Genomic DNA, 25,638 nt, shown 5'->3' with positions numbered 1-25,638 from the left:
TGAACTCCTGAGTTCAAGTGATCCTCCCGCCTCGATCTCCCAAAGTGCTGGAATTACAGGCATGACCCATTGCACCTGGCTGAATGTAAGGTTTTAAACGGAAGCCCACACTGACTTAAATTCTCTCTGGTTTATAAAAGATGTCTCCAAGATCCTCTTCCAAGAGGAGGTTGGAAGTGCATTGTGGAAGAGGCCCAGTGTAAGAGAGCAGCATTTGAGATGAGGAAACGAAGATCCACTGAGAGGGAAAATGGGACTAGAAAAGTGGATTTTTGGAATGTTATTGGCAAATTATCTGACCTGGCAGTTTGGCTGGTACAGTTCTTGAAGCTTCAAAAATTTTTCTATGCCTTCAAGAAGCTGGTGTCAGTGGTGGGAGTAAAGCTAGAGGTAGAGATTTAGGCACTTTGTCCCAATTCTGCCTTTTAAGCAGCTGAATTCCAGGCTTAGGGATTGCTATGACCTTGAAGCTAAATCAGAGGCAGAGCATGGAGCAGCCTGGAAAGGTCCTTGATGCCTCTGCGTGTTCCAGGCATCAGGCTGTGCTGCTTCAGTACCGAAGACAGCGCCCAGAGGGTCCCCTTGGAGACAAAGCTGGGACCTCTGCCTGCCGCTGTTTAGACTGGGAAGTTCTGAATGTTTGATTCAATGTCCTTGGCAAGCTGTGCTGATGATTGAAACTCGGGGCCTTAAGGAAGGCTCAGCACCCAGGGGTGTAATTCAGATTCCTGTGGGTTTTCCTCCAGGCTTGGAATCATTTCCCTTTTGTGTGTCCTTTGGGTTTTAAGGCTCCCTTTTCCTTTTCCAGCAGCCTGCGGCACTCCTACAAGAAGGAAGATAAAATCCTGTAGCATCTCTTCCTTCTCCTCATAACTGATCTCATTCCCTTACGTCTAAGTAACTGTTTCTTTCCAGGGACCCCTGGCCCTCTGATTTCCATGTGAGAGCTGGCTACATAGCTCTGGATTGAAGGGAAGGCATGGCAGCCCACTAAAGTATAATTGGCAGAGAATAGGATTCCACTTTCTTTCCATTTTCCAGGCAGTATGTGGACCTTTCGGTAGGACTCATTTGGAGACGTGGTGCCTTAGCTCAATGGGATGTTCCTCCTAGTAGGAAAGTCAAGCTCAATTTCAGATCAAGGTGGAAGATAGCCTCTACAACCCTTCAGGACCTCAGAGATGCCACACATTGTGCAAGAAAGACAAGTTGATGTTCTACCTCTATGAAAGGCCATTCTGGGTATAGGTTGAGTTATTCACCAACTGTGTAATCTTGAGTGTGTTATTTAACTTCCTTGAGTGTCAGTTTCCTCAACTACAAAGGAGGATAACAACAAATACCTAAGTTAATATGAAATTAATGGGATCATGTATGGGAAGTTGTTTTGTTAACTGTAAAGTAAGCCATAATAATTAATAATAATCGTTCCTACAAAGTCTTTGACGGGAAGTAATATGCATTTCTGTCTTTTAATCACTGTGGGCTAGAAAAATGTCAAATCATGCCCATCACGGAGTCTGCAGATAGTGATGTCAGGCCACTTCCAAGGGAAACTTGTCATCCTACTTTGAGTTGGCTATTGCCTGTGATTGGCTTTGGTCCATTCCATATTCAGAAAAAAAGTTTACTTCCTCCATTAACTTAATAAGCCAGAGACACTCACACTGACACCATTGGTTTATCAGGCAGTCACAGTGTTGCTGGAAACAGCCAGTGACCCATCCCCTCCTCGCCACTCCCCATGGGCAGGGAGACAGCTCAGGACCTTGCAGAAAGCCTGTGTGTCTGTATGAGTAATTGTCATGTGCTTCCACCCATCCCCCAGCTCCCTTCATGTCACTTCCACTCATTGCTGTCACATCTTTGGGATGATTTGACTTTCCTTTAGCATTCTTAAGACAGGCTGCCTTGTGTTGCCTGAAAAGGAGGGTAAGCCATATCATTACTCAGTCTGAGGACAATGCAATTCTTGCCTATACGCTCCTACAGGCTTTTATTCCCTCAGTAGTCATTCTGTTGTGTCCTAGCATGGTTTGTGCAATGATCACTCTATTCCCCCCTCTTTTTTTTAACACTACCCCAATCTTGTTCATGTATCCTCCATTCCCTATGAAACCATGTGCCAGTGGAGAGCTGACCTCACCCTCAGCTCCAGAGTGGTTTTGACTGGGGAAAGGGTATATTTCCCCTTGGCTGGTGGTTAGTACTGCAAGGTCTCAGGAAAAGGCTTTCTTGCTTCTAAAAGATGATGAAGGGTCTGGATGAGATGCTAAGAATTATTCCTGCCATTCTATTATTAAAGCCAACTCTGAGGATGACAGGGAAGAGAGATGAAAAGAACCCGAGTCCTTGGTGACACTGCCAAGCCACCAAATCAATCAATTCTGAAACCTGCACTTCTACTGGCCTTTCTGTTATGTGAGATAATAAAGTTCTTTATTGATTGAACAGGGGTTTCTGTTACTTGCAGCTAAAAGCATTCTGATAGACTCAGTTGCTTGTCAGGAGATGGGTCTAGATCATTTGTCAGAGATACAAAGCAAATTCGACCTGCTATTGAACCCCACAAGTAGTACCCAAAAATAATCTATGGTGCTTCTTCAACCAACAGCATTTTGAAAACTCACTCCTGCCAATCTTAGCCACTTGTGTCAGATGACATTCGGTGGCAGTAGGTTGAGGACATAGTCTGCCAGTTTGTGGATTCTATTAGGTGTTTGGATTCCTTCTTAATCATTGTTCTATTTCCTCTAGGTGCCAAGCCTCATTTTATAACTTAATTGCTTCATTTGTGTTGTATTCTTTGCTTTGGTTGGAAGGATGTTCTGTAGTTACGTTGAACAAAGGTCCTACCGGGGAAGGAGATCTTTGGCAAGTATTAGGTTGGTGTAAAAAGTAATTGTGGTTTTTGCCATTAAAAGCAATTATTTTCTGCGCCAAGTTAATAGAAGGACTCAAAACTCCTTGGAATCCAGTTTTGAAGCCCAAGATCCAGTGTATAAAGGGTTCCTTGGGGCGATATTTATTAGTATTCCTGCAAGGAGCATTTTGAGAGGATATCATGATTACCCTTCTATGCAAGGCTCTTTAACTGATGACCTCTCAGCTGGAACAATAATTTCCTCCTCTTGACTCTGGGGTATTGCCTGCTTCACAAGAGTGACAGACAATGGAGGAAGCCATGTTTAGAGACTGCTTGATTCTTCACACCTGTAGATAGGTGATTGATACACAACTAGATAGAAACTAGAAAATAAATGACAGATGGGGAAACTGAGGAACAAAAGAGGCTATAAGGAGATTAATTCCATATTTCAAATAGATCCAATAACAACATACAGCCCAGAAATAATGCGAAGCAATTCCCACGTGCAAGTTTTTGTGGGATAGATACTTTCCTTGTCCTTCAGGGTTGGGGAAGTCCACGATATAAACAAGAACAAAGTTACTTTTAACGATGAAACTACCACACCCGGCCTGCTCAGGGATTTTAACTCAGGACTGTTGGGCACCAAAGGATTTAAGTGTGAAAACTTACAGCTCCTGAATTATTAGAATGTTACTTAGCTCTCCAAGCCCTACCAGTTTGAGAGTGTTTCTGACAACAGGTAAGTAGAGCGTTTAGTCTAAACATATGAATAAAGTATTGGATGAATTCTTATTAAATAGTGTCTAGGCTGGGCGCGGTGGCTTATGCCTGTAATCCCAGCACTTTGGGAGGCCGAGGTGAATGGATCACCTGATGTCAGGAGTTTGAAACCAGCCTGGCCAACATGGTGAAGCCCCATCTCTACTTAAAATACAAAAATTAGCTGGGCCTTGTGGCGCATGCCTGTAATCCTGCTACTCAGGAGGCTGAGGCAGGAGAATCACTTGAACCCGGGAGGCAGAGGTTGCAGTGAGCTGACATCGTGCCCCTCACTCCAGCCTGGGCGACAGAGCAAGACTCTGTCTCAAAAAATAATAAGTAAATAAATAAATAAATAAATAGTGTCTAATGTGCTCAATTTTTGAGTGTACTGATTGTGCTAGGATGTTCTAGAATTGCCCCCCCAGGCCATTTCTTTATTTTTAATTTATATGCTGCCAAAGGCTGGGACTACTGGAAATTTCAAATGAATTTTCCTCTGCAGTTTGGGCTAAGAGCTGGGAGTGCTAATTCACAGATGCCTAAACAAACACCGTTTGACATCCTTGGCCTTACCTACAAAATGGGAAGCTGGTTACTAATAAGCGTGCTCCATAAGCAAGAGCTCTGTCTCTTCTCCTTTCATCTTTGAGTGGTCTGGCCAAGTTGGAAATTGGTATGTGTCTCTGTTTCAGAACTCCCAACAGATCCCTCTGTATTGAGAACTGGTCAATGTGATGTAAACCATAGTTTCTAAGTATAAAAACGTGGTAAATTTGAGACATGGAATTCAAAGCTAAATGTTAAAAACATTTGAAATACAAGTACTAGAATATCAACACACAAAGCAAAGAGTTGGAGTCCTCCAGTACCTTATTTTAAGTAATCTAGGACAGAGAACCAGAGAGTGTTGGATTTAAAATGGGCCTGTCCAGACTGCTCTCAGCCCTGAGTTTGAGGAAATATTAAATAACTTGCTAAAATCACACAGCTATTCAATGCAAGGAGAGCTGAGCTTTAAACCCAAGTCTGTCTGACTCCAAAGGGCATTTTCTTTCCACTGTATCATTGCGCCAAGAGCAAGCAGCGTCACACAGGGTCTTAGTCCATTTGGGCGGCTGTAACCAATGGAGATGTGACAGATGGGGAAACTGACGAACAGACCATAACCAGCTTAGCTGACGAACAGCAGAAATTTATTTCTCACAGTTCTGGAGGCTGTGAAGTCCAAGCTCAAGATAGATTTGCTGTCTGGTGAGGGCCCGCTTTCTGGCTCATGGATGGCAACTTCTTCTTGCTGTATCCCTACTGGCAAAAGGGGTGAATGAGCTCTCTGTAGTTTCCTTTATAAGGACACTAATCCCACCCTGAAGACTCCACCCTCATGACCTAATCACCTCCCAAAGACCCCACCTACTAATGCCATCACCGTGGGGGTTACGATTTCAACAGGAGTTTTGGAGGGACACAGACCACAGTATGGAGAAAATCAAATGAGAGAATGATGAAACAAAGCATACGCTGAGCATCTTATAGGGGGCATGGAAAATGTTCCTCACTGGAGCAGGAAAGGGGGGCATGATACCTAGACGCTGTTTTGAGCAGGAACTCCTTCCCTTCCATTCGCTTCATCTCTGTGGGCTCCTGTTTGCCCCTGTGGAAGATGCCAGGTGGGTGTTGGGTAGGAGGATAAACTTAGAACAGGGATGTCCTTCTCAGCTCTAATAGTCTAGAGACCTGGGGGCTTATTTGTTTCTTTCTTTCTTTATTTTTTTAGACAAGGTCTTACTCTGTTGCCTCGCCTAGAATGCAGTGGAAAGATTCCAGTTCACTGCAACCTCTGCCTCTTGGGTTCAAGCGATTCTCTTACCTCAATCTCCCAAGCAGCTGGGACTACAAGTGCCTGCCACTACACTTGGCTAATTTTTTGTATTTTTAGTAGAGATGGGGTTTCATCATGTCAGCCAGGCTAGTTTTGAACTCCTAACCTCAAGTGATCTACCTACCTCTGCCTCCCAAAGTGTTGGTATTACAGGCATGAGCTACCACACCTGACCCTGTTTCTTGATCTTTTAAACTTGATGGGGCAAACCATGGCTCTCATGTAAATTCCAACTTACCTGTAACAGTGCCAGTGGTGTGATAGCCTTAGCTTTCATGCCAGGCAGGAGAAGAGAAGAGAGGGAGCAGGTTCTGCCACAGGGGTGGAGGCATGAGCCTCACTCCTTGTCTGACCCTACAGAGAACTGTCCCTTATCCCCTCTCTGCTCTCCCACTGTGATCCTGGGGAGGAGAATGAGATCATGTCTGAAAAGTAAACAGAACTTCTTAGAGCAAGAAGCTGAATAACTTCAAGGCCTGCAAATGCCATCATCTGTCTCTAATTTCTAATCCTCATTCAAAGACGAGATCGAGCTGATCTTTTAAAAGAACTGGTCAGGTTCAGCTCTTTTTTTTTTTTTTTTTTTGAGACAGAGTTTCCCTCTGTTACCCAGGCTGGAGTTCAGTGGCGTGAGCTCGGCTCTCGGCTCACTGCAACCTCCGCTTCCCAGGTTCAAGCTATTCTCCTGCTTCATCCTCCCCAATAACTGGGATTATAGGTGGCCACCACCTCGCCTGGCTAATTTTTGTTTTTTTAGTAGAGACAAGGTTTCACCATGTTGTCCAGGCTGGTCTTGAACTCCTGACCCCAGGTGATCTGCCTGCCTTGGCCTCCCAAAGCGCTGGGATTATAGGTATGAGCCACCATGCTCAGCCACTGAACTGGTCAGCTCTTGAATCAAAGAGCTGAACCCTCTTATTTTCCTCTTCTGCGCTTTCAAATGGTGATAAGAGCCCCTAATGCCATGGCAACAGGAGCTGTGGAAAACCTAACCCAGAAATGTGGGATGGAAGGGACTCCTTTGGAGTTGGCAGCCTCTGAGGAACAAGAGGGTCATCTCCCTGAAGGCCTTTTTCTCCATTTTGACATTGCCCACTGCAGCTAAGATTTTAAGGAGCAAAAAACATGGGCTCTGGTGTCACGCAGTGCTCAGTGTAAATGCCAGCTTTGATCCTTCCTGGCTTTGTGGTCTCTGAGCTGATGTTGCAGGATTGTTGTGTAGATTATGCCAGAGGATGGATACTTGGAAGTGCTTGGCACATATTAGATGCTCAACAAATAGAAATCATTGTGGCCTGTTTTTTTTTTTTTTTCTAACACAGGGTCTAGCTTTGTTGCCCAGGCTGCAGTTCAGTCGCACAAATATAACTCACTATACTCTCTACCTCCCAGGCTCAAGTGATCCTCCCACCTACAGGTGTGTGCACCACACCAGGCTAATTTTTTGTTTTTAAAGATGGGGTCTCGCTATATTGCCCAGGCTGGTCTCAAACTCCTGGGTTCAACTGATCCTCCTGCCACACCCTCCCAAGATGCTGGGATTACAGGCGTGAGCTGCTGTCCCTGGCCTTTTTTCTTTTTCTTCCCATCAGATGAGTAATGGGCAGACATCGTAACAAGGTTTGAATGAGGCACATCTCACACAATCGCCTGAAAACCCAATCATCATGCTTATGAACCACAAAAGGATCTGGCCTGTTTTAAGGACTGTTTTTTTTTTTTTTCTTTTTTTTATCTCTTGCTGTAAGTTCACTCTGGCAGCCTCTGATGATGAGGTTCGAGGTAGGAGTGAGAATAAGCATCCATATGTCAGGCTTACTTCGAGCTAGAAAGATCCAGGGAAAACCTGCCGGAAATTTTCCTTGTTTATGCGGCTCGTCTCTGCTCAAGATATATTGATAATGGAGGGAAGAGAAAATCTGTAGATGGACAAATGGGAATCAGAATACCTGGATTCCTACAGCCCTGACTCCCAGAGAGATCCTGGGCCAGTCGTTTCCACTCGCTGGCTTTGGACTCTGCTCTGTCCTGTGGGTTTAAAAAGTTGAAAGCTCTTTAGAAAAAGCACATATTAGAGTTTGGATGAGATGAGCCTCCTCTGCAAAATATCTTTCTACTTAGCTCCCTGACGACTGCAATTCTGTGCCAGCGCCTCCTCCCCTGGAGTCTGGAGTCAAACAAGGGTTTTGTCTGCTTGGACAAATGCAATCACTGATGAATCACTGAGTACATCATGGCTCTGGGAAGGCTGAAAGAGGAAAGACCAGCACTGGGGTGAGAGGAGAAGAGAACACAGACAGCAGAGGCTGCCAGGCCTCAATACAGCTTCCACCTTCCAGCATTTGCCAAGGGCCAGGCCATTGGCCACCGACCGACAAAGTGTCTGTGCACTGGTAGAGAGGGAGAGAGGAACTCAGGAGCTCACTGTGTACCCTTGGGAAGGCCATTCTGTCTCACCAGGTCCTGTAAAATAAGAGCACTGGGCTGTTTCCACTGTGAAACTGACTATGTGCCTGCATGGGAGGATGCTGCCCAAGGCATCAGAGAGCCAGGGGGTAGCAGCCAGGAGCTCTGCAGTGGAGACTTCCAGAGCCTGCTCAGAGGGAAGGACATAGCTCATGGCTGAGGCGAGGTTCCCTTCGCCTCTCTCGCAAGCCCTTAATGATAGAAAGGAAGAATACCGGACGTGGGTGGTGGCATATGGAGGGAACCCCTCTCACTCTCACTTATAGTATTATTTTATTTTTTCTTTTTCTTTTCTTTTCTTTTCTTTCTTTCTTTTTTTTTTTTTTTTTTCTTTTTTTTTTTTTTTGAGACAGAGTCTCGCTCTGTCGCCCAGGCTGGAATGCAGTGGCGCGATCTCAGCTCACTGCCACCTCCACCTTCCAGGTTCACGTAATTCTCCTGCCTCAGCCTCCTGAGTAGCACACCACCACACGCTGCTAATTTTTTGTATTTTTAGTAAAGACAGGGTTTCACCTCGTTGTCCAGGCTGGTCTTGAACTCCTGACCTCAAGTAATCCACCTGCTTCGGCCTCCCAAAGTGCTGGGATTACAGGCATGAGCCACCGCACCCGGTCTATTTTATTTTTTCCACAAATAATTATTGCCCACCTACGGCATTATCAGGTACTCGTTCACATCAGTGTGCAAAACACAAAAATTAGTGTCTTTGTAAAACGTGTGCTCTAGTGCACAGAGACAGACAATGAAAATAAATGTCAAAATCATGTGTTAATAGTGTCCTATGTGATAAGGACTATAGGAAATGCCGAATCGGGGTTGTGATTGTGGGGCTAGGGGCGGGGTGTAATTAAGATAGATGACTTTTGAACAAGAATGGGAAAGACCTTGGCTGACCTTATTTAGAATATAACTACACATTAATATTCACAAAATGCCCTTTAATGATGCTATTCATTAGTGCCACTTGTTTGTTAATAATTAATAAACGAAGTATTTATCTGTTCATTTTTTTCCCTTTAATAAAGCCTTAAAGGGAGAAAAGGTGGAGAGCCGAGGAGACACAAAATGTGCACATAATGTCTCTTTTCCTATAGATGTTCCTGTTTCCCCCCTTATTCCTTCCACGGCCCCCTGGGATTTTTCCAGGCGAGCTCTGCCTCCTGTCCCCGCCCCCTCCCGCCTCTGCTCCAGTTCTCCCGAGAGCCTGTCAGTTTCAGTCCGCTGCGGGCAGGCGGAGTGGAACCGCCAGGCGGAGGGGGACAGAAGAGGGAGAAGGAACCCTGCAGCTCTGCATCCGGCCGTGCCCACCCCGGCTCGCCTCGCCTCGCCTCAGCTCCCTCCACAAAGCGGCACTCGCCTGCAGCTCTGGTTTCCAAAAGTGGTCGGGGCTCTGGCGAAAACGATGCACATGGAGGCAGGAGGCGGGAGGCTCAGGTCCCCTTCCCGATGAACCGGACAACCTCGGGGACAGTCACTCAAATGCAAGTCTTTGCAGTCATCAAATTCGAAATACGGGTGATAATAACATTAACTGTGATACCAGATCCGGGTTCTTGTGAAACTTGAATAAGAAAAATGTTCGAGCCAGAGGGTTGGCTCAAACTTGTAATCCCTCTACTTTGGAAGGCGGAGGCGGAAGGATTACTTGAGGCCAGGAGTTCGAGGCCAGCCTGGGCAACCTAGCAAGACCCTATTTCTACAACAACAACAACAATAATAATACTAATAAAACAAATTAGCTGGGTGTAGTGGTGCTCACATGTGGTCCCAGCTACTTGGGAGGCTGAGGCAGGAGAATCGCTTGAGCCTAGGAGTTCTAGGCTGCAGTGAGTTATGATCGCACCACTGCACTCCAGCCTGGGTGACAGAGGGAGACCCTGTCTCAAAAAGAAAAGAAAGCAGCAACAACAAAGTAAAAAAAAAGGAAAAAAAAAGTATTTGGAAGTGTTTTGCAAAGTGCCGTAATAAAACTCGAGATATGATTCTGGATGCAGGGCAGGAAGTCATGTGCTCCGTTTGGAGGGGCTAGGCAGGAACAGATGCCCTTGTGGCGTCAAGGAGTTTGTGTTTCCACAGCGGGGAGGATAGGTATGCCTTCACCATAGCAATGCACACTGTGGTCCAAACCTCGGTGGAGCTCTATCCTGGCCTGAGGGTTATAATAATCCCTTCTCTGCATTGGGTTTGAGTAATGGAACTGTAAATGAAGCTGGGTACAGTGGCCGATGCTTGTAATCCCAGCACTTTGGGAGGCTGAGGCAGGTGGATCATTTGAGCCTAGGAGTTCCAGATGAGACTGGGCAACAGAGCAAGACCCTGCCTCTGCAAAAAATTTAAAAATTAGCTGGGCCTGGTGTGCACTCCTGTAGTTCCAGCTACTTGGGAGGCTGAGGCTGGAGGATTACTTGAGCACAGGAGTTGGAAGCTGCAGTGAGCCATGATTGCACCACTGCACTCCAGCCTGGATGAGAGAGCAAGACCCTGTCAAAAAAAAAAAAAAAAAAGAAAAGAAAAGAAAAAGAAAAAACCCAAAAAACCAACAAACAAAAAAACCAACTCAACAAAATGGAAAGTTGGTAAACGACTGGACTGAAAAAATACAGTTCAAGGACATATGTACATGTACATGTGGGGTGGGACTTCTGTTTCACATATGGAATTTGATGATCTGACAGGCCAGGTAGCACCTAGGATGGTGAGCTTGGAGGGATGAGTTAGAAGGGTTGGGGATGTGGCCAGGATGCTGGGCATGTGATTAGGATGCTGGGGGTGTGGTTACGATGCTGGGGGTGTGATTAGGATGCTGAGGGTGTGGTTAGGATGCTGGGGATGTGATTAGGATGATGGAGGTGTGATTAGGATGATGGAGGTGTGGTTAGGATGTGGGGTATGGTTATGATCATGGGGGTCTGGTTAGGATGCTGGGGGTCTGGTTAGGATGATGGAGGTGTGATTAGGATGATGGAGGTGTGGTTAGGATGCTCTGTGAGGGGTGCTCTTCCCACCTGAAGGACCACATTCTCACCGGTGATCCTTACAGATATTGCTGTTCCTTCAAAGCCGTCGGTAAATAAGGTGAATTTTTACATTTTGTTGAGACAGAACAGTTTTTTTCGAGCATGTGCTCTGTACCCATTTTCCATTGCTTCATCTGTATTTTTAATTGATTTGTTGGGGCCCTCATTACCTTGTAGATAATACCCCTTTATTGGTTCGCTGCAGTGGTTTTTGCAGTTTGTGGTTTAACTTTGTTTAAAATTTTTTTTACACCTTTATTGGGGTATAATTGGTAAACGATAAACCACACATATTTAAAGTGTTTGATTTTATCAGTTTTGGAATTTGTGTACACCATTGAAATCATCATCACAATCAGAATAACATATATTTTTATCTCCCCCCAGAAGAGTCTTTGAGTTCCTTGGAAGTCCATCCTTTTCTCTACTGATATCTCCAGGCAACAACTGAGCTCCTTTCTGCCATCATAAATTAGTTGACATTTTTTTAGAGTTGTATGGTCACAGAATTATACAGTCTATACTCTTTTTTATCTGACTTCTTCCACTCATCATGATTTTGGGTTTCATCCATGTTATTGCACGTATCAAAAGTGTATTCTTGTTGCTGAGCAGAATTCCATCGTGTGGATGTGCCATGATTTATCCATGTATCCACTGATAAACATTTGGGTTGTTTCCAGGTTGTGACTATTAAAAACTGAGCTGCTGTGAAAATTTTTGTACAAGTCTTTGGATGTCAAGTAGGAATTGGACAGCCAAAGATGAAAGCATAATTTAAGGGAGGGGGACTACATGACCACAGAGAGGTAAAGCCCAGGATACCGACAGGGAACAGTGCTGTAGTGGTCCAGGTAGCTGGGGTTTAGGATATTCATTTGGAGAGCAAGGGAAGAAGAAAGAGCAGGTTGGACTCAGATCTCAGAAGACTTTGGAGTTTATGCTTAAGACTTTGTTTCATGCAATGTGCAGTTGGGAGCCATGGAAATTTTCTTTTTCAAGGTGGGAAAGAACAATAAGATTTCAACCCTGTTTGGATTGACTTTCCCTCTATCCGTATTTACTGAATAGTTAAGCTTGATGACCAGTTTGCTTTTACCGTTTGTACTGGGTAATATTTACTTACGCTTTAAGCGAGGAGCCAGCCCATGGCAGAGTTCCTTTCTTGGAGAAAGGAAGCTCTCTTTCTGGCTCACATCTTTCCCCATTTGTATAATATCATAAACATGTATTGCTGTGAGCTCTCCTCCTTCCCGGGTATCATTTAGGTACTGGAAAGTATGTATTCCAACAGGGTTTGTAAAATGTAAAAATGGATTTCTGGTAAATAAATTCTAGCTTCTCACTAACTTCCATTGAAAATGGAAGATATATGAAAATCAGAACGTATTATTGCAGAAAAATATCGCCTTGTGATATGATTTAGCTGTTTCCCCACTCAAATCTTATCTTGAATTGTAATCCAAAATGCATTCCCCAGGTATTCTGGGAGGAATCTGGTGGGAAGTGATTGGATCATGGGGGCACTTTCTCGTATGCTGTTCTCATGATAGTGAGTGAGTTCTCACGAGATCTGATGATTCTATAAGGGGCAGTTTGTCCTGCTCACTCTCTCCTCCTGCCACCTTAAGGAGAAGGTGCCTGCTTCCCCTTCCGTTATGCTTGTAAGTTTCCTGAGGCCTCCTCGGCCATGTGGAACTGTGAGTAAGTGAATTCAACCCCTTTTGTTTATAAATTACCCAGTCTCAGTGTATTAGTCCATTTTCACACTGCTGATAAAGACATACCCAAGACTGGGCAGTTTACAAAAGAAAGAGGTTAAATAAACTTACAATTCCACATGGCTGAGGAGGCCTCACAATTATGGCAGAAGGCAAGGAGGAGCAAGTCATATCTTACGTGGATGGCTGCAGGCAAACAGAGAGAGAGAGAGAGCTTATGCAGGGGAACTCCTGTTTATAAAACCATCAGATCTCATGAGGCTTATTCACTATCATGAGAACAGCATAAGAAAGACCCATTCCCATGATTCAATTACTTCCCACTAAGTCCCTCCCACAACACGTGGGAATTCAAGATGAGATTTGAGTGGGGACCCAGCCAAACCATATCACTCAGGGAAGTTCCTTTTGTGTTTGTGTGTGTGTGTGTGTGTGTGTGATGGCGTCTCACTCTGTCGCCCGGGCTGGAGTGCAGTGGCATGATCTCAGCTCAGCTCACTGCAACCTCTGCCTCCTGGATTCAAGCGATTCTCCTGCCTCAACCTCCCAGGTAGCTGGGATTACAGGCGCCCACCACTACTCCCTGCTAATTTTTTGTATTTTTAGTGGAAATGGGGTTTCACCATGTTGACCAGGCAGGAAGTTCTTTACAGCAGTGTCAAAACAGACTAATACACCTTGTAAAATACATCGTGTGATACTTGGAAGGGATTAGGGTAGGGAGAGGTTCCTGGGACCTGAATAAACAGTTATGTAGTCAGCCTCTCTCCATGGAGGGGCACCGGCAGCTAGAGACAACTAAAAAATCAACACCGTGATCACATTCTCATTTTTGCCATTGGCTAAACCCAACTAGAAGCCAGAGATCATGGGGTTTCTCCTTGTTGTGATTTATATAAGGAGAAAGTAGGATGGAGAAGGTGAGAACATACCTGGGAGGTGCGTGAACACCAAGACCCATGTCACATCTACACCTGCCCCCACCCTAAACCATGCTCCATCTTTCACCTTGTTTTGTGCTTCTGGGTCACCCTGGCCTCTGGCTTCTGGTTAGGTCTGGCCCGCAGGAGGCACCACCGGGAGGAATGTGGCAGGGTGTTTATTCCTCTGGCTTATCCTCGCTGTATTGCTGCACCCCATGCCCAAGAACCAAAGGTCACAGCTCCTATTAAGGAGCCCCTCCCCACACAGCTACTCTCTCCAGGTTCTGGACACCAAGACCATCCCTTGTGCCTTTGGATCCTGGAGTGGTAAGGCGCCCTCCATGTTGCTAGCCCCGGGGTACTGCACCATCCCTTGTTAGTTTCTTCTAGTCTTGCTGCCGCCTCTGTGAATAATCTCTTGCTATCTCCCCTCTTTTACCTGGCTTGCACTGTCATCCATTTCCTGCCAGGATTCTGACTGTTCATGTTGTGCAGAGACTAGATACATCCTTGCAAGGTAGAAGAGACCAGAACACATTTTAGAGCATGGTTTGCTATTATGGTTTCTTCTCCCTGCGTAACAGCTGATAGGAACATAAGTTGCACTGTGGCTGTGTTTACTAAAGATCATAGCATACGAAAAGTGGGTCAGTGGTTTCGTACCTGTTCTAATTTATCTTTTGGCAGATGGCTCCATCTCTAATTCCCGGTCCACTTTTCTTAATTAGGCTGCTGAAATGTTATTTGCTGTGGAAGTTTTGTTCTTTTCAGAGTCCATCAACCTTCTCTCTGGCCCTGCCCCTGCCCCGCCCAAGGGTCTCTGCCTTGTTCTTGCCTGGACTAGGTGTTTTCTTAGGTTCCTGGTAGAGTTGCACAAGATATAAACTTTTCTTGCGATCCTTGGTTTTTCATCAGTTGATGGAAGAATTAGGAAAGGGCAGATGTTGTGTTAATATTAGGAAGCTTGTAGTCCTTATAAGGTCTGGCACCTAATTACACACAAAATACTAACTCTAATAATAAAAATGTTAAAGACATTTGAACATAAAAATGAGCATAAGCCAGGAGTAAGTTTAGTCAACAGATATTTATTGAATGCATACTATACTATGTACCAGGCATTGTTCTAGGTACCAAGGAATGCATTGGGCCGATCTCAGCCTAATGGTATTAGTATTAGGCTGGTACTAATAGGTATAATTAGGTATTATGGGCTTCTTAATGCATTAGTGTATCTGCTAGCTAATTAAGTAGTTAATTGAATTACTAATTGTTTAGCACATCATTGGAGATTTATTGGCTTTGGTGAGGTCACCACTGAGGAGTGTTGGTCTATTGATGGAGTTTATTTAGACCCTGTCACAGCTGCACTTACCATATAGCATGTTATCAGGCAATGTGTATCCTGTACTGCGGTTAGGAGGACAGGCTTTGCAGTAAGAGAAGCCCATTTTCAAAGCCTGGCTGTGCTACTCAGTATCTGTGTGATTGTGGGTAAGTAAAGTAACCATACTATGCCTTAGTTCTTTTGCTTGTCAAATGGGAATGCCTAGACTATCTACCTCAAAGTAGATGCTCCTACATGGTAACTGTTTATATGCACAACCTTAGGATGCTTACTGTCTCCCCTTGAATTACAGTAGTTTTTTTGTAGACTTTGCACCTCCTCCTTCAGACTGCATGTACCTATAGGGCAGCTCTGTATCTCTTATGGTGCCTAACATAGGTGCTTGATTGCTGATTATTGATTGATTGGTGATTATAGTTGCTAACACTGACCAAATGCCTACTGCGTGTTAGGTGGCACCGTTCTGACCCTTGATGTAGGAACAATTTTATGAAGTAGGAACTCCTGTTTACCCACTTTTACAATTGAGAGAATGGAGGTAAAGAGAATGCTAAGTAAACTGATTAAGATTGGCCTGGTGCGGTGGCTCACTCCTGTAATCTAAACCTTTGAGAGGCCAAGGCAGGTGGATCACCTGAGGTTGGGAACTCGAGACCAGCCTGGCCAACATAGCAAAACCCCATCTCTACTAAAAATACGAAAATTAGCTGGGTATGGTGGTGAATGCCTATAAGCCTAGCTCCTCAGGAGGCTGAGACATGAGAATCGCTTGAACCTGGGAGGTGTAGGTTGCAGTGAGCCGAGATTGCGCCACTGCACTTCAGCCTGGGTGACAGAGCAAGACCCTGTCTCAAAAAAAAAGATGACTAAGATTATTGAGATAGTGAGAATCAGAGTCAGGATTTGAACCCAGGCATCTGGCTCTAGAGCCTACATGCTCACTACTGCACTATGCTGTCTCCCGGGGATGTGTTTTACGAGGCCCTGCAATTACAGCAATAAGTCAGGACTTCAGTGGGGATAAAAATGGCTACACAGGTTCTCACATTTTCTAAGCTGGGGAGGGATGCAGCTTCTTTACGTTACTAAGGTATTGCATTCATTTGGTTCCAGGGTGTGTTCAGTGCCTGGTACATGCTTTTTTGAATTTGCTACCGACCCATTAGAGTAGATTTGCTTGTTCTTTATCCTCCAGTCATGCAGACCTCTCTAGGGGGCCTCACTTTATCTCCCTTATACTTATGCAAAATTCAGGGATAAAATTATGCTATAGAATACAGTGAACCAAGCTAACTGAATATGTGCCCATGATCTTCTAAGGTCCTGTCAACTCCATCTCCAACCTAGGAGGATCACTGACTCAAGAAGCAGTGCTCTAGGACCGTAAGGGAAAGAGTGTTGGCCTGGAGCTCAGATATTTAGCCTCAGTTCCAGCTCTGCCTTTTACCAGCCAAGGGCCATACCCAAGGAATTTAACCTCTTTGAGTTTCACTTTCTGTTTGCAAACTGGAAAGACCTTTCCCAGCTTGACATTTGCAATTCATGTAATTTCTGTCTTACCTGCCTGACTGTATTTCATAAATATTTATTTGAGGACTGCTGATATGGTTTGGCTGTGTCCCTACCCAAATCTCATCATGAATTATAGCTCCCATAATCCAAGTGTTGTGGGTGGGACCCGGTCGGAGATAATTGAATCATGGGGGCAGTTTCCCCCATATTGTTCTCATGGTAGTGAATAAGTCTCATGAGATCTGATGGCTTTATAAGGGGAAACCCCTTTGCTTGGTTGTCATTCTCTCTTGCCTGCTGCCATGTAAGATGTGCCTTTTGCCTTCTGCTATGATTGCGAGGCCTCCTCAGCCACATGGAACTGTGAGTCCATTAAACCTCTTTTTCTTTAGAAATTTGCCAGTCTTAATCCAGTCTATCATGGATGGACATTTGGGTTGGTTCCAAGTCTTTGCTATTGTGAATAGTGCCGCAATATATACACCATGGAATACTATGCAGCCATAAAAAAGGATGAGATCATGTCCTTTGTAGGGACATGGATGTAGGTGGAAACCATCATTCTCAGCAAACTATCGCAGGGACAAAAAATCAAACACTGCGTGTTCTCACTCATAGGTGGGAATTGAACAATGAGAACACTTGGACACAGGAAGGGGAACATCACACATCAGGGCCTGTCGTGGGGTGGCGGGAGCGGGGAGGGATAGCATTAGGAGATATACCTAATGTAAATGACGAGTTAATGGGTGCAGCACACTAACATGGCACATATATACTTATGTAACAAACCTGCACCTTGTGCACATGTACCCTAGAACTTAAAGTATAATAATAATAATAAAAAGAAATTACCCAGTCTTGGGTATGTCTTTATCAACAGCGTAAAAACAGGCTAACACAGCTGCCATGTGTAAATTCTACAGCTAAGTATGAGGAAGGCATGGTCTTTGCTTTTAAGGAGCTCTTGGTCTGGTGGACTTGGAGAATTGATATTCTAGGAAGAGGATAATCAAGCATCAGAAGAACCAGAGGCACCTGTTAAGAATGCAGATTCCTGGTCCTCACCTCCAACGTGTTGAACTAAAGTCTCTGGTTCTTATGCACAACAGGTGGAGAACTGTCACAGTGCGTCCTTGGATGACGGACCGCAGATGGAACACCCAGCAGGAAGTAACTCCTCCACCGAGGATGGCATTCATCTCTCTACCACCTGCATGGTTTTTGCTATAACTGTGAGCCTGCTCTATTATTTACTTAATAGATTTCTTTAAATTCCTTCACTTAACCATCTGAAATATATTTATTTGAAATGAAGACTATGGCATAAATGTTGATGGGGAGCAAATACTGCTTGCCATGCTAGAAAGCAACTGTAAAAGGAATGCAATGAAAAAAACAGCCACGCAATCTGGCTAGACACTGCTGAGGCTTTGCAGTGTCTAAATTGGTTAAAATGGGTGATTAGCAAGTATCAGAGAGATGAGCTTGTGCCCAGAGAAAGGAAGCCCAGTTACTGAAACAGAGGTCGATGCGATGTGGATGGTGATCACTTGAATATTGAATAAGAGGAACAGTTCTCAAATGTATTTTCTTGACCTTTCTTCAGTAAACATTTTAGGTTTCACATACAGACCAGTATGTGAAACAGATTAACAACCAACAGCAAGACAAACACCAAAACAGCTGCTCTGCAAAAATCCAGGATAGGGAATCTATTTCCTCCCATGTCAGACCCCAAAGCCCTCAGATTGCACTTCGAGAAGCTCTGATTTAGGGGAGCAGGAGACTCCTGGAGGCCTGGTGAGCATGCATGTTTGGGGTTTCATGAGCACAGTGACAGGGCCCTGCAGCCTTTGTTCCAGCACGGACTGTAGGAGCAAGGATAAAAGGTAGGTGTGGGGGCCTGGCATGGTGGATCATTCCTGTAATCCCAGTGCTTTGGGAGGCAGAGGCAGGAGAATTACTTAATGCCAGGAATTTGAGACCAGCCTGGGCAATGTAGTGAGACCCTGTCTCTACAAAAAATTAAAAAAATCGCTGGGTGCAATGGTACATGCCTGTAGTTCCAGCTACTCTGGAGGCTGAGGTGGGATGATAGCTTGAGCTCTGTAGGTTGAGGATGCAGTGAGGTGTGATTGCACCACTGCATTCCAGCCTGGGCAACAGGGTGAGACCCTGTCTATTTAAAAAAAAAAAAAAAAAGGTAGGTGAAGGAGAGTGATGAGAGGAGATTGGCCACATTTGGGGGATTTTGTGAGATTTTCTGACCTAGGAGTATGGTTATTTTATTTTATTTTATTTTATTTTACTAGTGCCTTCAGATTTAGGGAAACAAGAGGAGCGGAGTGTTCTTGGCCTGGGGCAAATTGCTGGGTTTGTCCCTTTGCTCCGGGAGGTACAACCAAATCCAGGAATAGTGGCTACGGAAGTACAACCTGTATTTTGGATTATTTGTAACAGAAAATGTTTTTGGAATTTGGGGTTATCTGTGCTCCTGTCCCTGTAGCTCTAGTGAATCAGGAAGTCAACTGAGCTCAGAGGGAAACCTCATGTGATCAATCAAACCACTTCTCCGGAATCTTCTGTGATGCCCAATTGGAAGACTTTTTGACCCTGAGGGAAAAGTCTAGGCTGAACCAGTGTGTTCAAGTTTGGAGGTAAACCAGAGTTAGATGAATTTGTCACTTTTTTGTTGTTGTTTTTTGAGACAGAGTCTTGCACTGTCGCCCAGGCTGGAGTGCAGTGGCACGATCTTGGCTCACTGCAACCTCCGCCTCCCAGGTTCAAGCAATTCTCCTGCCTCAGCCTCCCAAGTAGCTGGGATTACAGGTGCCCGCCACCACACCCAGCTAATTTTTTATTGTGTTTTTAGTAGAGACGGGGTTTCACTGTGTTGGCCAGGGTGGTCTTGAATTCCTGACCTCGTGATCCGCCCACCTTGGCCTCCCAAAGTACTGGGGTTACAGGCACGAGCCACCGTGCCTGGCCCAAAGTTGTCATTCTTAACACAGGAAGTTTAGCCAAGATGGTGGCCAACTGCAGTGGCTACTGTGGCATTCCACCAGATTCTGTTTGTGGGCTTGATGCACCCATTCCCGGGCTCCTGGGAATATTGGCTGCAAGTGGCTCAGAGCTGGGATTTGCTCTTGGCAATGGGGAACTGCTTCTTCCAAGGCTGTTCCCTCACATCCCTCTCAGGGGTTGGTTTGACAGTGACCGGCTGATACAGGAATACAGAGGCCTGGCCCCTTGCCTCCATCTGGGGCAACTCTGAGGGCTATCTCAGCACCAGAGCATGGTAGGTGTGGTTCAGGTCCAGGTTGTATCAGCATCCTGAGTCAGCTCCCATTTTCCTGTTTTCTTGGTGACATCATGATATGAAATCAGACAATGGAATTAGCAATATTAAGTTTCCAGGAAGGTAGCATTCCCCCGAGGGAGAAGGGTGGCTCCACGAGACAAGACTGCTGAGAGCTTCAGAACCCCTCTCCTAAGCCTCCGTGCAGGGCGGCTCAGCTCTGTGCTCAGGGACAAATAAGAAAGTCTGAGCCAATGCGTGTAACATTAAATGTGTACATACCCATGCACAATTCAAATATAAACATGCACCCCAGTGAGTAGGTTTTCATCTGTGTGTACATCTTCCCCAGATCCAGTTTCTATTCTGCCCCGATCTGCTTAGTCTCACCTTCCCTCTGGTTCTTGGCTGTCTGATCAGCAGAGAACCCCAGCTGCTTTCTCTGTCACCTTGCCTCCTAACACTGCCATCTGTCTCAGCCTCCCCAGCGAGGGCCAGACCTTGGTGAAGCCTCCGTGATGTCTGCTGTGGGGATAGCCACGACAGCTCCGAGCTGGGAGACCTGACCACTTGCCATAGGGGACAGGACATGGTTTCCCCAGTGGCTGCCCGGAGGAGGTGGGGAATGCCACTGGGAAGTGTAGAGAATTTTAACATCCTATGGGGTGAACTTTGACCAAGAATGGACAAGAGACAGGAAAGAGCCAGGAAATACATGACTCACTTTGTCTGGCTCTCCTGGGCTGTGTAAGGTGCCATGGCTGCATGTGGACTGTCTGAGTTGGTTTGGCTGCTATAACAAAATACCATAGTCTGGGTGGCTCATAAACAATGGAAATGTATTTCTCAGTTCTGGAGGCCAGAATCCAGGATTGAGGTTCTGGCAGATCCAGCGTTTGTGACAGCCTGCTTCCTGGTTCACAGATGGCTGTCCTGTCACTGTGTTCTCACATGGCAGAAGGGGCCAATGAGCTCTCTGGGGTATCTTATAAGGACACGAATCCCATTCATGAGGGCCCCTCCCTCATGACCTAATCACCTCCCAGAAGGCCTCTCCACACCATCACCTTGGGGCTTAAGATGTCAACACATATGTTTTGGGGGGACACAAGCATTTAGACCATAGTATGGTCTTTCTGGAGACTTCCTGTGTGACTCAACAACTGGCTGTGATTTTTTGTGACCCTGTAGCCACCTCGGTAACACACAACTTTGTATTTTTTTCTGTCTTCCCTGCCTCCCTTCCCTTCTCCCACCTCACTGCTGTGGTTCTGGGAATGAATCATAGCAATGAGTTGGTATACGATTTGCTTCAGGCCAGGCATGGTGGCTCATGCCTGTAATCCCAGTGCTTTGGGAGGCTGAGGAGGGAGGATAGCTTGAAGCTAAGAGTTCAAGACCAGCCTGGGCAACACAGTGGGACTCTCTCTCTACCAAAAGAGGTTGACATCAAGCTCTGCTTTTTCGGGAGCCTGGGGTAAGATGCCATCTGAGAACCTTTGTGTACATTTAAATAACATTTTATCGTTGAGTGATATGTTTAGCATCCTAATGTGTATGAAATACCTACATGTGTGTGTCTGTTGAACTGAATGAATGTGTGTGCTAATATCTAAGTGAATGTGGAGAGATCTAATAGAGATCTAATAGCTGGGGGGTTGATACATGTGAAAATCAGGATATTAGCTATCTATTGCTGCATCAAAAATTACCCAAAATATAGCAGCTGAAAACAACAAACATTTATTATCTCACAGTTTATAAGTGGGTCAGGTTGTCAGGGGCAGCTGAGTTGGTGATTCTGGCTCAAGGTCCCCCATGGGGCTGCAGTCAGGGGGTCACGGTGTTGGCCAAGGGCTCACAGCCCAAAGTGGGTAAGTCTGCTTTTCTGCTCACTCTCCTGGCTGTTGGCAAGCCTCACGGTGTTGCCACGTGAGCCTCTCCATAGGGCTGCCTCGTGACGTGGTGCTTGCCTTGCTCTAGAGAGAGCAAGCATGAACCCCAGAAGGAAACAACAGTCCTTTTTTTTGGGCCAGGGTCTTGCTATGTTACCAGGCTGGTCTCAAACTCCTGGCCTCAAACAGTCCTCCCACTTCAGTCTCCCAAAGTGCTGAAATTATAGTAGTGAGCCACTGCCCAGCCAATAGTGCTTTTTTTAACTTCTAAATTTTTAAAACACTTATTTTTAGAGAAAAGATCGCACTCTGTCAACCAGGCTGGAGTGCAGTGGTGTGATCACTGCAGCCTTGATTTCTTGGGCTCTAGGGATCTTCTCGCCCTAGCCTCCCAAGTAGCTGGGACTACAGTCATGTACCAACGTGCCCAGCTAATTTTTAATCTTTTTGTAGAGGTAAGGTTCTCATTATATTGCCCTGGCCTGGTTTTGAACTCCTGGACTCAAGTAATCCTCTCACTTCTGCCTCCCAAAATGTTGGGATTATAGGAGTGAGCCACTCTACCTGGCCATGGACTTTTTATAACTGACTCTTGGAAGTGACATACCATCACTTCTGCCATATTCTGTTCTTCAGAAGTGAGTCATTAAACCCAGCCCACACTCAAAGTGAGATAATTACACAAGGGTGTGAATACCAGGAGGCAGGGACATTTGGGGGCTGTTTTAGAGGCTGCTTGCTACAGTTGGCATATTGTTCCAATTCTAACTTATACCAACAGTCCCTTATTAGTCTTGGAAAAATCCCCTTGTTTCATCCCACAATCCTCTTGCATATATTTCAGAAGTTGTTCTGCTTTAGCAGAAATAGATAAGTGGAAGGGCCTTATAAACTGTAAAATACTTTATAAATTGTAGTTGTTACTGGCCAGGCACAGTGGCTCATGCCTGTAATCGCAGCATTTTGGGAGGCTGAGGCGGGTGGATCACCTGAGGTCAGGAGTTCAAGACCAGCCTGGCCAATGTGGTGAAACCCCGTCTCTACTAAAAATACAAAAATTAGCCAGGCGTGGTGGTGCGTGCCTGTAATCCTAGCTACTCGAGAGGCTGAGGCAGGAGAATCGCTTGAACCTGGGAGGCGGAGGTTGCAGAGAGCCGAGATCAGGCTATTGCACTCCAGCCTGGGTGACAGAGTGAGACTACCTCTCAAAAAAAAAAAAAAAAAAATTGCAGTTGTTACTAAAGAAGGCTCATCAACAGGGAGGAGTCTGTTTCCATAGATGTGGTTCACAGCAACCTAGTGGGCTTACTCTAATTTATTAAAGCAAAGTGCAGTAAGCAGAACCCTGTGTTTGAAAGATGCATATTCACTCCTCATTCATCCCTACCCTCAGGCTCAAATGCTGTAACCAGATATGGACCTGAGGGCATGCCAAAATGAAGGAAAAAACCATCTGGTCAATTTAATCAATCCAATAAAAGCATCCTTTCAAACTGGTCCAAAGATTTGGAGCCCAGACCTCTAGGTAAACGACTGGCTGAATTTTCGGATTCGACTGATAAGATGATTTGGGGTTGTGTAGACACTACTTAAGAGAGCAAGGGTCAAGTAGCAAATAGAGAGTCTAATTGGGCTTAAAACTTGGAGTCCTCGCCTTGAGCCAGGCTGAGCTCACCACCCGGCTCCTGGGAGGGGCTCTGAGTCTGTGGGTGGAACCCGGGGAGTCAGAGGGGGGAGAACTGTGAAGAGCTCATCGTTTCATTTTTCTGGGCACTCATCAGGGGGCTGCTTTCTGTCTGTCGCTGTCCTCCGATTCTTCCCACCTCCATTTTAGATGACACGGGTGATGGATCACTTCCTGAGGTTGCCTCTTCCTTAATGCATCCATTCTCTGTTCTCTGGGGGAACTGCGCTTCCCTGCTCTTCTCCTTGGACAATTCCCTTTGGGCCAAGGCACCAACCCACACCACCCTGGGGGGTTCTCAGCTTATTGGGAGTTCCACCAACCTCTTCTCTTTCCCAGAATCACTTTATGGACTGAGACCAAAGACAGGCTCAGAGGCCCTGGAGGGAAACTTAGGAAGGGGAAGCTGGGATGATTAGGGGGAAACTGAGAAAGGGAGGGGGAAACATTAAGAGACCTCTGTATAGTACATTAGCTCAAGGAGGCGATACGTGCAAAATGCTTAGGACAGTAGCTGGTGCACAGTAAACACTCAACATCTGTTAGCTGTTGTGATCATTACTATCCTCATTATCATCTGCATTTCTCAGGGCAATTTATTGCTTTTCACTTTGTGACAGTGATCTCTGAAATCCAAATAGGGTGACGGACCCAAAGCTCCTAGCACTGGGCTTGACAGGAAGTTGGTACTTAACAAAAGTTGTCATTTCTGTCAGTATCTGTTCTTCCAGGTTTCTCTGTGTCTGCCACGGTGCCTGGTAGAAAGTTGATGTGAGTTCAATCTGTTGGCTGAATAAAGAAGCTTCATTTTGTTGGCTATACCAACAAGCAGGCTGTTCAGAAATGGTTCTCAGTGAAGAGTACTTTTTGGCCAGGAAAGGGCACTGTGGCTATGCATGTCACCATGTAAAGGGGCACTGGGGCTGGATGTCTGCAAAGACAGACTGCCATTTTCTCCACACCGTGAAATGCAGGTGGATGGGCCATGCCTGGATTTCTCAGTGAGATCACAGCCCCCTGCATTGCATCTGCCCCCACCAACCTCCTCCTCTAATGGTCTGCTCCCCAAAATATTGGCTCTGCATTTCACTTGGATACTTCATAATACCTAGTGGGTAAGCAAGATCCTGATTCCTTTTCACTAAGGTGCCCTTGCCAGATCTGCTTCCTGCCTGCTTCCTTCCTTCCTGCCCATAGAAAGGACTCACACTTTTGATGACATTTATATTGATGTGCCTTGCTGTAGCCTCAAAGGTTCTTTATAGACATTAGCACCACATTGTGACCCAGAGTTTTGTTTGCTCATCTCCTGAGGTGCCTAGGGACTTCTCAGCGCTTGTCCTGGGATCTATGGGCCTGTGTGTCCTGCATCCTATGAGAATCACGTGTGTAGAGAACACACCATCCCTACTAAATAAATGCTAGAATGACTGCATTTTACAGATGAGGAAGTAGCCTCACAGCAGTGATGTTTTTTGTTTGTGGCAGATGCATTAGGTGATTACATGAAACCCCCCCGCCCCCGCCATCTCTTTTAACTACAAAAGCTGGGAAACCTAAATATTCCCTCTCCCAGCTTCCTTTGCAGCTAGAAGTGGTCTTCTGACAGTACTAATCACTGAGGCCCAATTGGAACTCTCTGGGCGTTTCAAGAACTGATAAAATGGACAGATGTTGCTGGAATGACTTCCCTTCTCCCGTCTGTCTGTCTTTCCTAAATATGGACATGGCATCTGGAGCAGGGTCAGCTAACCTGAGACTGTTAGATGACAAAAGTCCTTAGCAAATGAAGGCACAGTGGAAAGATAGAAAGGCCTTGAATTCCTCATGGCATCACTGAGGTCTAAACCAGTGCAGTAACCACCCGCCTTGAGGCGCCTAACTCTCTCAAAGGTATGTGGCTGTCCTTGGGGAAGGAAGCGTGAGAGCCCTCCTTAAGCTTAGAGTCACAGAACTTCTTTGCTCTGCCTCAAGGCATAGTGAAAGAAGTGGCTGAGCGGACAATTAGGAAGTTTGCCTCCCTCCCATGACCGACTGAGAGTTTTGAACAAATTTCTGGGAAAAGCGCAAGGATGGGTCTGCTATGAGCTGTCCGCCAGCTTGGTGCTGATATGCACATTATGCCACCTAGCTATTGAGGAGCCGGGGAGCTGTCCCTGCAACAGCCACAGTGAACTCCTGCTGCTTGACTCTGCCGCACAGCAAAGAGGTCAAGGTGTGTGTGTGTGTGTGTGTGTGTGTGTGTGTGTGTGTGTGTG

General features: G+C 45.7%; 1 long non-coding RNA gene and 1 other non-coding gene across 2 annotated transcripts in view; one reads left to right on the top strand and one right to left on the bottom strand.

Moving 5' to 3' along the window:
• Positions 1–25,638, top strand: part of LOC129524218 (uncharacterized) — a 51,329-nt gene that overhangs the window by 5,771 nt on the left and 19,920 nt on the right. Inside the window, exon 2 of the long non-coding RNA XR_008667958.1 lies at positions 17,613–17,735. This is a non-coding gene — a long non-coding RNA (uncharacterized lncRNA). The remainder of the gene's footprint in view (positions 1–17,612; positions 17,736–25,638) is intronic.
• Positions 7,100–7,203, bottom strand: LOC115935712 (small nucleolar RNA U13). Its single transcript, XR_004071330.1, has one exon. It is a non-coding gene; the product is annotated as a small nucleolar RNA U13 (small nucleolar RNA).

This window comes from Gorilla gorilla, chromosome 7 (genome assembly GCF_029281585.2).
Source record: "Gorilla gorilla gorilla isolate KB3781 chromosome 7, NHGRI_mGorGor1-v2.1_pri, whole genome shotgun sequence".
Lineage (NCBI taxonomy): Eukaryota > Metazoa > Chordata > Mammalia > Primates > Hominidae > Gorilla > Gorilla gorilla.
The sequence above is the reverse complement of the archived record's forward strand: the minus strand, read 5'-3'. Positions and strand labels throughout refer to the sequence as shown.